Source organism: Lissotriton helveticus, chromosome 5_1 (assembly GCF_964261635.1).
Source record: "Lissotriton helveticus chromosome 5_1, aLisHel1.1, whole genome shotgun sequence".
In the NCBI taxonomy this organism is placed as follows: domain Eukaryota; kingdom Metazoa; phylum Chordata; class Amphibia; order Caudata; family Salamandridae; genus Lissotriton; species Lissotriton helveticus.
The window spans coordinates 1,175,751,365-1,175,766,041 of record NC_136065.1 but is presented as its reverse complement, the minus strand read 5'-3'; positions in this window follow the sequence as shown (position 1 = coordinate 1,175,766,041).

Here is a 14,677-nt window from a genome sequence, read left to right as displayed (position 1 = left end):
CACCCCAGGAATAGGGGTCCATGCACGGCCGGAAATGACGAGTGAGTTGCAGGGCTGCTCCAGTTTATACTTCTAAATATGAACAAATCCCAAAGTCTGAACAGAGTTGGGTGCATCTGGCAAGTTTAAAGGCCTAGCTAATCAGGTTGAGGCAGGGTTTCCCGCTTTGAGGCGGTCTCTAGGGTACCACCCTTCCCAGAATCCTTCACGCAGCAGCAGAGTGAAAGAAGTAGCGGATGATGGTATACTCTGTAGCAGCACTCATCCACCATACTGCAAGCTCCATTATTACTGCAAACCACATTTTCATGAACAGTTATGGGAAGCAATAAAAAACAGGTACACAAAAAAACACAAACTTCAGTAAACTAAATAGAGGTCAGGGGACAACACAGAGGAGCTACTGGAAGCAGAGCAACACTAGTACACGCGAGACACATTTACCAGGTGTGCAACACACAAGGGATATATAGGGTAAAGCCAAGAAAACCTGTTATGGGCACATTATACATCTAGTTGGGCAGTAGAATGTGAGAGTTGTCATATGCCCTTGTGGAGGTTGTTAAGCTTGCTCTGTGGATGGCAGTTGGAACACAGAGGAACTCTGTTGTAAAGTCTCCCAGGGACTGAGCTGAACAATCATGCAGCGTCAATGATCGATCAGTACATTTATATAGTTTCACGAACACGGCCTGCCATTTATGGTTTCGCCCACATGGGTATTAAGCAGCTTTGAGTTTCTCTTACAACTCATGCGTCAGAGCTTTGAGGCCTTCAGACTGATGTATCTTGGAAGTAGTAGGAGCCATTCATTCCATCCTGGAGCTGTTGCTGCACTGGTAGGACAGAGCGCCCACCCAGAGCACATGCATAGCCCTTCTTGAAGCATTTCTTATGTTGTAGGTGCTAAACAATGTGATTTCTGCCATATCCCTCTAACGGCTTCAATTCCACCTTACCTGTCCTCGTTGGTATTGTGCCTCCTCTACGTTGCCTTTCAGAGGCGTTTCATGTTTAATTGTGTATTTATATGGCTGGGACCATTTGAGGCAAGGGAGGCATTTCAAATTCTATGTACACATTTAATAAAGGTGCCTTCCACATATTGCCTGCCGCTTTGCATTATGGGTCAAAGGCATTTTGAACTTCAATCCATGAAAATTTAATGCAACGCTAGAGGAACAGATTTGATTTTCAGTCGTGATTTGGCAGTCTTCCTTTTTTAATATTCTCCCTCAATATGGAAGTAAATGTTAAGCATCCACCTCCTATCTTACAGGAACCACTAAAGCCTCTCATAAAACGGAAGGTATTATTACAAGCATTCAACAATTATTTACGAACAATTATGGCCTAAGATTTAGTCCAGAAAGGAAAAAAATCCTCTTAGTACATGGTTCAGGTGGTGAAGCTCTTGATGAATTTCAGGGTGCTATCTAGTGCCTTGAAGATCCGTTTAACACTCAGTCCCAGAATTGTAATCCATAGAAACAAGTTATTTTCTAGAGAAAGGAACCTAATGATTCTACTTACTGCACCACGTGAGTTTAGTAATTTCTCAGATGAACTTATCACAGATCAATTCACAGGGAGACGTTTTGGTAAAATAACCCATCTATGGCTCAAGCTGTTGACATGGCCAAATGTGCTGAGCTTACTAAATAACCAACAAAAGAGTTTTGATCTTCAAAAAAGTCAACATCATCAACGAGCAATGTTAAGATCATAAAACCTCAGAGCATCTACCCACGTTTTTTGTCTTCATCGACCAAGAACAAGTAGTTATGCTATAGATGTAGCAGCATTTCACACTTCTAATTTCAAGAAATGCCCAACTTTAAAGAGGGATTGTAAAATATAAGAGCAGAATGACCATTTTTCTAGTGTTTGTAAGAGTACTAAGAGAAATATGGTGAATGTCATCAAGGGTGAAGAAGAACTTTATTCAATGCCTGATAACATGGAGACTTTAGTCTTGTTCATTAGCGATTCATATTCTGCAACCCCAGCTAGAAATTATGCTGAGCATAATTCAGATGTTAATATTGCAGAATTAGATCTTGATGAAATTCAATATGACGACTGTACATTAGGGTTACTGGGAAGGGAAAGAATTGAAGTTGCTTTTAGATTCTGAATCCAAATTACTAAAATGTCTGACACCACTTTTTACCAGAAATTCCCAAAGAGAATCAATTTGTTTCCGAATAGCATAGATCCCAGTGCATATGGGGTTCAAGCCTTGCATATGCTAGGTTACTTTGTTAGTGTGATTAGAAGCCAGGACAGAGAAATTAGAGGTTAAAGTCCACAATGCCAAAAAGTGGATTGGTACTTTAGGCTGGCTGCAACAAGGGTAGTTTAAATTAACATTGAAACCTGGTGCAGGCTAACAGGTTCTAGCTAGAATAGAAAATAAAGAAGTCAAAGAAGAGTATCTCCCTGAAAATATATAAGTGGTAAATAGAACAGAGCAGTATGTCCTGGTAAATGTATACATTGTGAAGATTTCCAGTGGTAGGGAAGGTGACATAGCAGAGGTATTTTCTCTGATAATTGAAAGAAATTCTAAGGCGTTATCCGCATGATTAAAGAAAAATAAAATTGTATGCTTCAGAGGAATCAACTGAGAAATTTTCCTCTTCGTGTCAGTAAAGATATGTCAGTGGCCTTTAGTAAATCTTTTGAGCCAATGGATCCTATTTAAGGGTGCCATCTTTTGTAGCAGCAAAAAGAGAAAATTGGAATTGTGAGAATATATATATGTAGACCTCAGGTCTGTCAGTCAGGCAATATTGTTTGATAATTTCCCTTGGCCACCCCAAATGACTTGTTGAATAGATTGTCAAAATGCAAGGATTTATTTCTAAAATTGATAAGTGCTACACATACCACTAAATAGAACTAGCTCAAGCGTGTTGGCACATTATGGGCATTTATCACACTGATTGGGTTATGACAATACTGCTACATGTCATTTGAAAAAGCTTCAACAGATTCTGCCTGAAAGTTCTGGTTGGTGTGGTTGCATTTCAATCTGACCTTTTAATCTTTGAGAGTGATAAGGTTTCCTAGGGCACTGTCTTGGAGAAAGTCTTGTGCATTTTAGATTAAGCTGAAGGCATACTCAGTAAAGAAAAATGTAAACTCCGGAAAGAAGAAATTGAGTAACTCTGATACTGCAATTCTTTTCAAAGATTTCTCCTTTACCAAATTTGATATCTGCAAGGCCCAAGCTAAGGCACCAGGAAGCAAAGAACAACTTACATCAAGACTAAGCAAATTTTGTACAAAGTTTCTGAAAAGCTTTGCAGGTAATACCATGTCTCTGAGGATTTATTTTCTCAGTAAGTTGCGATGATCATCCGAACAACAAAACGTCTTGAGTGGGTCAAAAATACCCTTTAATATGCACCAGTTCTGCAGGCATTTAAGGAATATATTAAGTCATATATCACTGTAGTTCCTAGAGACAAGGGATTGGGGGGGGGCGGGAAGGTTTAAACCATTTTGAAGGGAAAAAAAGAATTCACTATTGAATTGCATCCCAAGTTTTAGTGACAGTGAGAAGTCATACTAGGTAATCAGGAGACAGCCGTAAGCATGTTTTTAGGCAGTCAACAAATTTTGCTCATTAGTTTGGAGAAGGGAATACGTCTTACATACAGATCATCAACCCCTAATTAACGTTCTAAATAGGACGGCAAAGAATAGAAGTACTGCAAGAATGGAGTATGAAATTATTCGAATGTCGTTTCAATGCTGAGTATATTCCAGGTACTAAAAACAGAAGAGCAGACTTCTTGTCCCAATCAGCGTCTGGCTGTGAGACTAACACTGAGGACAGAGAAGATTAATATTGTGTCACTGCAACAGATGTAAACAATTCCTTTCAAGGTAAGACTGTAGCAATTTCTTCTTCAGATTAGACTGAGGCTTTAAGCACCGAAGCGTTAATTAAAAGTGTGATGAAATACTGATTTGAAGGTTGGTGCAAAGAGAAGATTGATGCCTCTGTTTTAAGTTGCCATTAGAAAGTCTCACAAAATCTATTGTTAGATGATCTGAATCTTTTAAAGATGACAACATGATACCACTTCTCAGTTTCAGCAATTACAATATGGACAATGCATACACAGGGCACTTGGGCTCCACTCTTACTGAGCATAGGGTGTGAAAACTCTACAAACAGAGATATTGATGTTAAAATTGATCATTGTCCCCAATGACTACCTAGTGACAAAAGTTACAGGACAGATAGGCTACCGTTGACGTGAGTGGAAGTCTTAGGTAATTCCTTGGTTGAGAGCAGCTAAAAATGTTTGGGATCCAGAAAGTATTTGTATGCGTTAGTTTTAGATGATTATGGTTGAAATAGGTGGAGGTTAGATTTCTGCCTGAGCCCAGTGTCAGTTGTGTAATTGACTTTCTTTTTGATGTCTTACCTATAAGCAGATAGCGATTAATGGGGTTCAGTTTATCTGGAACAGGACAGTTTCCTTCTAGCATAGTTGTGGTTTTACTCATAGGAGGACTTCACTATGTCCACGGTCCATGGCCTGGTGGAAAGACTCATTGATATGATTTCTGAGTATGTGCAATCGACTGTCACATGTAACAAGCCACTTCAGGAATCAGTCAAATCTATGTTGGTGTCTTACAGAAACAAAGTTCACACAGTCACTGGGTATTCACTTTTCTTCCTTCTATGGGTAGAACTGGCGCTTTTGACTTACGTCACTTGTGGATGGAAGACTAAGGAGAGGGACATCAGAAAAGCAAATGAGAAATAATTTCTGAATATTCTGAATGCAAAATTAATCAGTAAGGAGAAAATTATGCGTGTTGTCCCAAGTTTATGACAAAATAGAAGGTTGGTGAATTTGTGTGCATAAAAAAACAAGAATATGTTATAGTTTATCTATATCTAGACAGAGGAGAGTGATTGAGGAAGCACATGAGAGAGCGGCAAAGGTTGGAGGAAAGTGATGGCGCACAAGAAAATTGGTGACAAAAAAATCAAAATGATTTCCTATTACCTTTTGAGGAAGTAGAATCATTGGCAAGGAAGGATTGTCATAGCGTGTAGGTAACCAACTTCACTTATTTATTTGCTCATGTATATACATTCTTTTTAAGACGTGCATATTACAATTTTTATGCTCCTACTCCTTGTATTATTATTACATTTGTTGTTGGTTCTATTTTACTTTTGTTATGATTTGCTTTGTAGGAAATGAGATATGCTATGGGCCTACTATATGTTGAACTGAGAAAACGTCGAGCTGACTCCTTCTAGCATTGTACGAGTTAAGTTAGCATTTGCGACACCATTCTGTATTCAGCCGCCATTTTGTACTATGAACTAAAGTAAGCTTCTGTCCCATACTGTCTGTCTCAGCAGAAAGCTGCCTCGATTGTTTCTCTTTATTATTCAAGGTTGAGCTTCACTGCACTAATGAATAGATCGTTCTGTTTTGGCATGCCTTTCCTAGTAGGTAGCCCTGCTCCCACTCAGAGAGACGGGCAGCGTAACCTTGAAACTAAGATAGCATGTACCCAGTCTCCGGATGGTAGCTCGTCCTTCTGTACCTTCTCTGTTCATCAACTCCCAGACTGTAAAGTTCCAGTCTGGGCACTTCTTTAGGGGTGTTGGAAATGTATAACTTGTATTACCACTTTGACGGGGGTCAGTCCCTCTACAGCATTCTAAGGAGGCTGGTCAGACTGGACTTCACTCGAGTGTGTGACTAATAAATAACTTAGGTTTGTATTCTCTGCTGTCTGACCGACTCTTCATTCGTTTGGAAGGCTGAGAGGTGGTGGCAGGTGACCCGGGTGTCCTTAATTGGGTCACTTCCTTCATATACATCAAGTTGCGCAGAGCCCAGGGATAGAATGTTAGGGTCATCCTGAGCCCAGGGGGTGGTTGTCTGGCTCATTTTGTGGGGGCAGCTGAAAAAAGAGGTGCTCCGTTGTGAAAACTGCCAGGGACTGAGCTGGATAAATAAATGCACAATTTTCTATGCAGTGTCAATGAGCGGTACAAAAACCATGATAAATAAGTTCCACGCCCTGAAACCGCATTGGTCGAGGTGGTTGATAACATCAGACTGGCGCTGGATAAGCGCCAGTCAGCCATGCTCGTCCTGCTCGATTTGTCGGCGGTGTTTGACACCATCTCCCACCGCATTCTAATCTATCGACTGTGGGAGATTGGTGTCAGAGGAAACGCCTTAAGATGGTTTTCTAGCTATTTGTCCAACCGCACTACAATGGTCCAAATCGGAGAAAATAGTGCAAATGAAATACCTGTCAAAATGGGTGTCCCTCAGGGCTTGATATTGAGCCCAACGCTCTTTAACATCTATATGACCCATTTGGCCAATATAATTAGAGACAATGGCTTCTTTGACGTTCTGTCGTATGCCGATGATACGCAGATCCTTGTCACACTAGATTCTGACCCTAACGAAACCAAACAACGTTTCCAAAGCTGCCTGGTACAAGTTGAGGAATGGATGACCATCAATCACCTTCAACTAAATGGCAGCAAGTCAGAAATTATGCTCTTCGGCAAAGCGGCAGAACAGTGGACAGATGACATGCCCAGTATCAAAGGATTCAACCCGTAACTTGGGCTTTCTGTTAGATAACAAATTGTACATGAATAGCCAAATAAACAGCATAGTTGGCACCTGTTTTGGACTAATGCGGAGTTTGAGAAAAATCTTTAAGTGGATCCCTATTCAGGCCCGTAAACCCTTAGTCCAAGGCCTTATAATAAATAGGATGGACTACGGAAACGCACTTTTGTCTTGTATAAATGAACACCATCTGAGGAGGCTTCAGGTTCTCCAGAATACCGCAGCCCGGCTGGTTTTTAACCTCCCGAGAAAAACTTCCTCTGCTGCCTGTCTAAAAAGCCTACATTGGCTGCCGGTAAAAAAGCGTATCCTTTTCAAAATATTATGTCTGGTTCACAGACAATTGTATGAAAGGGGTCCTAAATACTGGTCCAAAAAACTCAGATGGTATCAGCCACAAAGGGATCTCAGATCCAGAAACGAACTTCTACTGATACCTTTGAGAACACGTACCTCCAGAAATGGCGGTCAAGCCTTTTCGTTTCTGGCTCCAGCCGCATGTAACAAAATGCCGTTCCATCTCCGTAACTCCCCTGATCATGGCCGTTTTCGCAAAGTACTAAAGACCCGGCTCTTTGCAAACTAGCTGCGTTCCCCTAAGTCAGAGACTGCTGCAAGCGCCATGAGACTCCCAGGATGTGATTTGTGCGCTATACAAATGTCCCTGACTTGACTTGACTTGACTTGACAGCAAACATCAAGTCCTCAAAGTTTCCAGCGAAAGAAATACATATTCCTCAAGTCATCTTTGTGGCACAGGCTGAGCAGGTGAACATCAGGCAGGCTTGTGGGTAATGGCTGTCAGGGACTCTGCCCCTCTGCTGCCGCGAGTTCGCCGCTGGTGTGCCCCACGGCCTGGTGACTGTATTTTCTCCCCTCTGCGCTGCTAATTCATCCTCGTCTTAGCACCTGCATCTCTGGTATTCTGTTCTTGGCTTTGCTCACCGTTCCGTTTTTTCCGTCTTGCGCCCCTTGCCCTCTGTGCCCCCCCCCGCTCCCCGCCGCTGCTCCCCTGCGGCCCGCCCCCTTTTCATTCTGTGTCCCTTCCCTCGCCCATTGGCCACCCCGCTCCCGCCTCCCAGCTGCTCCTCCCTCCCACTTGGCCTCTTATGGAAGACGCCGCGCGGCGGTGAGTGTGACCCCGACCCTGTTCTGAGGTCAGGTCACCCCTCACGCCGCACGGCTCCTCCTGGGAGCCTGTGACTCTGCCCCTCTGCTGCCGGGAGTTTGCCGCTGGTGTGCCCCACGGCCTGGTGAGTTCTTGGCTTTGCTCAGCATTCCGTTTTTTCTGTCTTGCGCCCCTTGCCCTCTGTGCCCCCCGCCGCTGCTCCCCTGCGGCCCTGCCCCCTTTTCCTTCTGTGTCCCTTCCCTCGCCCATTGGCCATCCCGCTCCCGCCTCCCAGCTGCTCCTCCCTCCCACTTTGCCTCTTATGGAAAACACCGCACGGAAGCGCGCGCCTAAGGCAAGCCCGTCTGCGCCCGTCCGCGCCTGGACCGCGCCTAGCGCCAGAACCCCTGTACCCCGCGCAACGCCAGCCTGCACTACAACTCCAGCACCCTCCACGCACTCAACACCGGACGAGACCACACCTGCTACCAAGCCATCCCGAAGCACACCCAAGGGCCCTTCACCTGCCGGAACTGCAGATTCACCAGCATCCACCCCACCAAACCACCAACCAGAGAACTCAACCACCTCCGTTGCATCCTCCTCAACACTCGCTCCGCATGCAAGCAAGCCATCAAACTCTGGGACCTCCTAGACTCTACCGCCCCCGACGTCGCCTTCCTGACGGAGACCTGGTTGAACGCCACCTCAGCACCTGACATCGCCATAGCCATCGCTGAGGGCTACAAGATCTCCTGCAGAGACTGCATCAACGGAGTTGGAGGGGGAATCGCCATCATCCACAAGGACACCCTCAGAGTCTCGACCAACACCGACGACACCCTCACCACTGCCGAGCACATGCACTTCCAGATCAACACCCACCCCAACACGACCCTCAGAGGAACTCTAGTCTACAGACCACCCGGGCCGCGACCACAGTTCAACGACACCATCGCCGACCTAGTCAGCACCCACGCCCTCGCCTCCACGGACTACATTCCTCCACGGGGACCTGAACTTCCACCTCGAGAACAACAACGACGCCAACTCCACCGCCCTGATCGACAATCTCGCCAACCTCGGACTCAAACAGCTCGTGATGACACTCACCCACGCCGCTTGACACACGCTGGACCCCATCTTCTCCGCAAGCCCTCACGTCTCCTTCAACCACACCACCGAAACCCACTGGACCGACCACAGATGCGTCCACTTCACCTTCAGGAAACCTACCACACACCACCGCACCCAACAGCTGCCACGCCCCTGCTGGGGCAAGGTCACCAAGGACCAACTGACAACCACCCTCACCCTGAGACCACCCGCCGACCCCATCGACCCCGACACCACCGCCACCAACCTCAAACAGTGGATAAATGACTGCGCCAACACCCTTGCCCCTCTCAAGACCTCCACAACCAACCACACCAACAAGAAAGCCGCCTGGTTCACCGCAGACCTCCGGACCTCCAAGCGCACCTGCCGGAAACTGGAGAAGAAATGGCTCCACGACCGAACACCAGACAGCCACATAGCCCACAAGATTGCCACACGCAGACACCACCAACTCATCAGGACCGGCAAGAGGACCGCCCTCAAGGACCGCCTAGACAACAACGCACACAACACCAAAGAGCTCTTCAGCATCGTGAAAGAACTCTCCAACCCCAGCTCCAACACCAATGACATTCCACCATCACAGGACCTGTGCGACTCCCTGGCCACCTTCTTTCACCGCAAGATCACCGACATCCACGACAGCTTCACCTCCGACACCCCCGCACCCACGACAGAGACCACCACCCCTGCGACCTCCACCCGCACCAGTCGCCTGACCGCCTGGTCCACCGGAAGTGACGAAGACACCATCAAAACCATGAACTCCATCCACTCTGGATCCCCTTTCGACCCCTGTCCTCATCACGTTTTCAACATAGCCAGCACTACCATTGCGTCCCACCTACGGAAAACAATCAACATCTCCTTCGAGACAGCTACCTTCCCGGAAAGCTGGAAGTACGCCGAGATCAAAGCCTTACTAAAGTAACCCAAGGCGGACCCCAAACACCTCAAGAACTTCCGGCCCATCTCCTTTCTCCCGTTCCCTGCAAAAGTGACAGAGAAGATTGTCAACCAACAGCTAACCCGCTACCTCGAAGACAACAACATCCTGGATCCCTCCCAATCCGGCTTCCGCAGCAACCACAGCACCGAGACCGCCCTCATCGCTGCCACCGACGACATTAGGATCCTGATGGACAAATTGGACAAAGGAGAAACAGCCGCCCTCATCCTCCTGGACCTATCAGCAGCCTTCGACGCGGTCTGCCACCGCACCCTATCAGCACGCCTCCAGGACACCGGAATCCAAGAGAAGGCCCTTGCCTGGACCACTTCCTTCCTCTCCGGCAGGACCCAGGGCGTCCGCCTCCCATCCTTCCACTCAAAAACCACCGAGATCATCTGCGGCTTCCCACAGGGATCCTCCCTCAGCCCGACGCTGTTCAATATCTACATGTCACCGCTCGCCCACGTCGCACGACAACATAACCTCAACATCATCTCATACGCGGATGACACCCAGCTGATCATATCCCTCACCGAAGACCCCCACACCGCCAAAACCAACCTCCACAGAGGAATGAAGGTCGTCGCCGACTGGATGAAGGACAGCAGACTGAAGCTGAACTCAGACAAGACGGAGGTCCTCATCCTCGGACCAACCCTTCAGCCTGGGCCGACACCTGGTGGCCCACATCGCTAGGCACGGCCCCGGAACCCACTGACCACGCATGCAACCTGGGGTTCATCCTCGACTCCACCCTCTCCATGACCAAGCAAGTCAACACCCTCTCAGCGTCCTGCTTCAACACCCTCTGAATGCTTCGCAGGATCTTCAAATGGATCCCCCCCGACACGAGGAAAACCGTCACTCAGACCCTCATCACCAGCAGACTCGACTACTGGAACGCCCTCTACTCAGGAACTACCACCAAGCTACTGAGTGTGGTTCTGAAAATCTGGATTCATATAATAGTTCTGGACTCAAGAATTAAAACTTCGTCGAAACATGACGAATTTGGTATCAAAAGACCGAGAATGACGAGTACATCATGTACATGTATTTTCAGCCTATTCGAGTGACGATTTCACCTCGAAATCGTCACTTACACTCTGTCCCCTTCATTCCCATTCATGTGTTGCCCTTTACATAGGCCTTAATCCAGTTGAATTTGATTCCACAAGGACACGTACTCCTTAATCGACTTTTCCCTGACCTCAGTACAAGTTGGAACCATTGCCCCAGGCCGAACTCGTTAGGTCAGTTCCCTCCCAGTGGCCGAGCAAGATAGCATCTAGGCTCAACAAACCATAAAACCATTTCAGCGCGCACACCTGCCATATCTCGCTCACATCTTTCTCCACTCCTTTGCTTCACTTACTTTATGGTGGGGAGGTGCCCGTTTTTATTAGGGGTCCAGTGATATCTGATGAAATGTTGGGCCTTGCCAAATGATTTGTTGTAGGCAGCACGAAGTGAAATATGGACATGTCATCATGACTCTGCTTTTTCTTTTGAACCAAAATATGTTAACAATTTACTTTACAACCAAGAATGTTTTGCCCGAGGCCCAAAATTGTGTATAAGAAGAGAAGCCTGAGTTTGTAAAGGTGTGCAGTCTCCTGAGAACATACCCGTATTGTACTTCTAGGACACTTGTTACCTTGGTTGCAGCCAATAAACTAATCTTTGACTTCACCTAGAAGACTCCGAGTTTCTGTAGGTCTGGATCAGGAAGAACCCGAGGTCTCTGGGTGTTGATTCCCTGGCACCGCTGGGTTACCGGTTCTGTGCCGGTTCTTAAAAACCCAGTACCTCAATTGGCGCCCAACGTGGGGCGATTCCAGTGGTACCAGTCAGCCTGAAGATCGTGAGGAGCTTCGTGTGGAAATTCCGGAGGACGGCCAACCACCTCATCGACCCCTGCATGTCGACGTGGTCCGAAGGTCTTTGCTGCGAGGTTCCCCGCTTCCCGACGGCTACAAGGACTGCTGCCCTGGCTATCGCCCTGATTTGGACCCTTGAAGTTTTTGGTAGAGCGAAACACTGAGACGAGTCTTCTGGTGACGTCATCGATATTTCAGTTAAGTATAAGTGGAGCGTCTCACAGTCCTTAGTTGGACTTACTTTTGGGTATCTTTTAGATACAAAGGTTTGTATTGGTACTTGCAAGCACCAAAACCGAAGGACTCGTGTATTCACGAGAAATATCGTAATCGATAATCCTTTGAAGTTTGGAACTAGACTAGAGAGCGAAGATGCCTAGTCTTAGACTTGGGAATTTGTTTTGTCTTGGTGGTAATAATAGGGACTCCCGATTGGAGGACTCATGTCCGGTTCCTCCAGTTGGAACTCCGACTTACGAACTGTATGTAAAACATGGGGTAGGCCCCATCACCTAAAACGAAGTATGGATTAAATACACCAGGAAAGATGGTGTTCTAAAATGGCCCCAATATGGTAGCTTTGATTCTGAAATCTTAGACAACCTCGAAGTTAAACTTTTTAAAAAGAAAGCCCGGCCGGCGATGTTTGACTCTTTCCGCTTATGGCGTAAAGAAGCCAAACAAAAAGAAATTAAATTAGCTAAGAAAAATAACAGAGAAGGGGGACTTTCAGTAATGCAAGCTGCTGTGCAGTTTAAAGATAATGAAGAAGAGCAGATGAATGAGCAGTTGCACAGGCAACGTAAAATGGCAATAGATAAGTGTTATCCAGTTTTGCCGTCTCTTCAGCAAGAGGCAGCAAAAGAACGTGAAAAAGACCCATTAATGTCGCATTTGCTAAATTCACCACCCCCCTATGCGCAGAATGCCACAGCACCCCCGCAACCTTTAGTTGCGCAAACTACGCCTCCTGCTCCTCCACAGCACCCACCAGCTGTTCTTCAGCTGGCTCCTACTTCTTCGGTGCAGCCTTCTCCAGGCCCACAGACCACTTTTGTTTCACCTGTGTTTTCTACAATTTTGCCTACTGTACTTTTTACGTCTCCTAATGCTCCCTCTACGATTTTGCCTAGTGCCCCCTCTATTTCCCCTGATACCTCTTCTGCTATCTCTACCCCCGCCTTATCTCACCCCGTTTTTCCATCTGTTTGTCCTTCAGTTTCACCTTCCATTCGGCAGAAAATGGCCAGCACTGTTACTAATCTTCTTTTACCTCTTTTCGGGTCGCCTGCTACGACCCCTAACATAGGAAGAAGACAGTTGCGAAGTCAACTGCCTGATTATCAAGAGAGAGATTCACTGAATAGTTTAGCTCGGAAATGGGTCATGGATACTGCAAAATATGATGTACAGTCTGTCATGGAAGTCTTCCATCAATGGGAAGCAGCGACACAGAGATATGTTTTCGAACAGATGTGCGTTTTTCTTGGCGAGGATTAGAAGACAATGATCAGGAATGCATCCCACAAGAGATGTGTCGTGTACGGTTTAAGTTTGGAGAGGGTATGATTGTAGGTCCAGATGTGGAAAAAGCAGTTGAAATGTTGTTATCATATCGAAGTAAGGGAAGCAGTTCTGGGTCACCATCTGAATCTAATACATCCAGTAGGAAAAAGGCGCGACAATACCCTATGAGAGAAGTTCCCCCACAATGGAGAGAGGGTGACACGACTGCTGTCCCACCTATTCTGCCACACTTTCAGCGTGTATGGGTACATGTCCCATGGAAGCGAGCTGAAGTTTTAGCACTCAAACAAACATTACCAGATCCGCGTAAAAATCCTGCAGGGTACTATAAAGAATTGTCACAAACTGCTGGGTCATGTATAATGAATCTAGCCGATATCGATATGTTATTTGGAAATGTTGTTCCACAGCCTTTATGGGGTAAAATTCGTCATATAGATCATGACCAGGAATTAGGTGACACATGGGCTAATATTACTGCTGCAGATGCCCGCCAAGTTGGTGGTGCCAAGCCTGAGCCTTTGATAGCAGAACTCCCTGGTAAAAAAGTAGATTACATGAAAACGATAATGCCTGCAATACGCGTAAATTGGGATAAGTTGTCTGCATGCAAGCAAAAGAAAGAAGAAACTGTTTCAGATTTCTTCACCAGATTTGAAGAAACATTCATTGACCACAGCGGTCAAGATATGACCACAGAAGGTGGTCAGAGATTGTTTGTCGATAAATTCGTGCACAATCTGCTTCCAGAATTGTGTAAAAAATTAAAAGATTCAGAAAGTTCTTGGGCAGTCTCATCTTCGGCCCAGATATTGGCTACCGCGCAATATTACGAAAATAGAGACAAAGATGAGAAAGATAAAGTAGAAAAGAAAACTAGAGAACTAAAAACGAAGGTTTTGCTACAGCAAGCCTATCCGCCACGTGGTGGTGGTAATCAAAATAATAATGGCCAGAATCACTACCAAAATACTTTTCAGCAGCCTCAACAGTATCAGAGAAACTCACAAAGATTCGAGTATACTCAACCCCGTGTATTTGTAGGCCCCAACCAGTGTTTATATTGCAAACAAGAGGGTCATTACAAGTATAATTGTCCTGTCCTATCACAACGTGCAAATGGAGTTTCTGGTGTAAGAGGTCGTGGCAGTCAGCAAGCACCTAGAGGTAGAGGGCGTGGAAACGCCCCACAGGACACACGTCCCCTTCCACCACAAAACTCTATGAACAGGTTTGACCAGCAAAATAACGTATCTGACAGGACGGCTCAATACTATGTTGATGATTATTACACAGAAAATGAGCAGTGGGAGAATAATGATTGCTAGGACAGCCATAGACAAAGAGAGGGAGTTGTTTCAGTTCCAGTAGATCAGAGTGGACCTTACATTGAGGTGATTACATCAGGTGTGTCAGAACCTTTTCTGTTGGATACTGGTGCTAC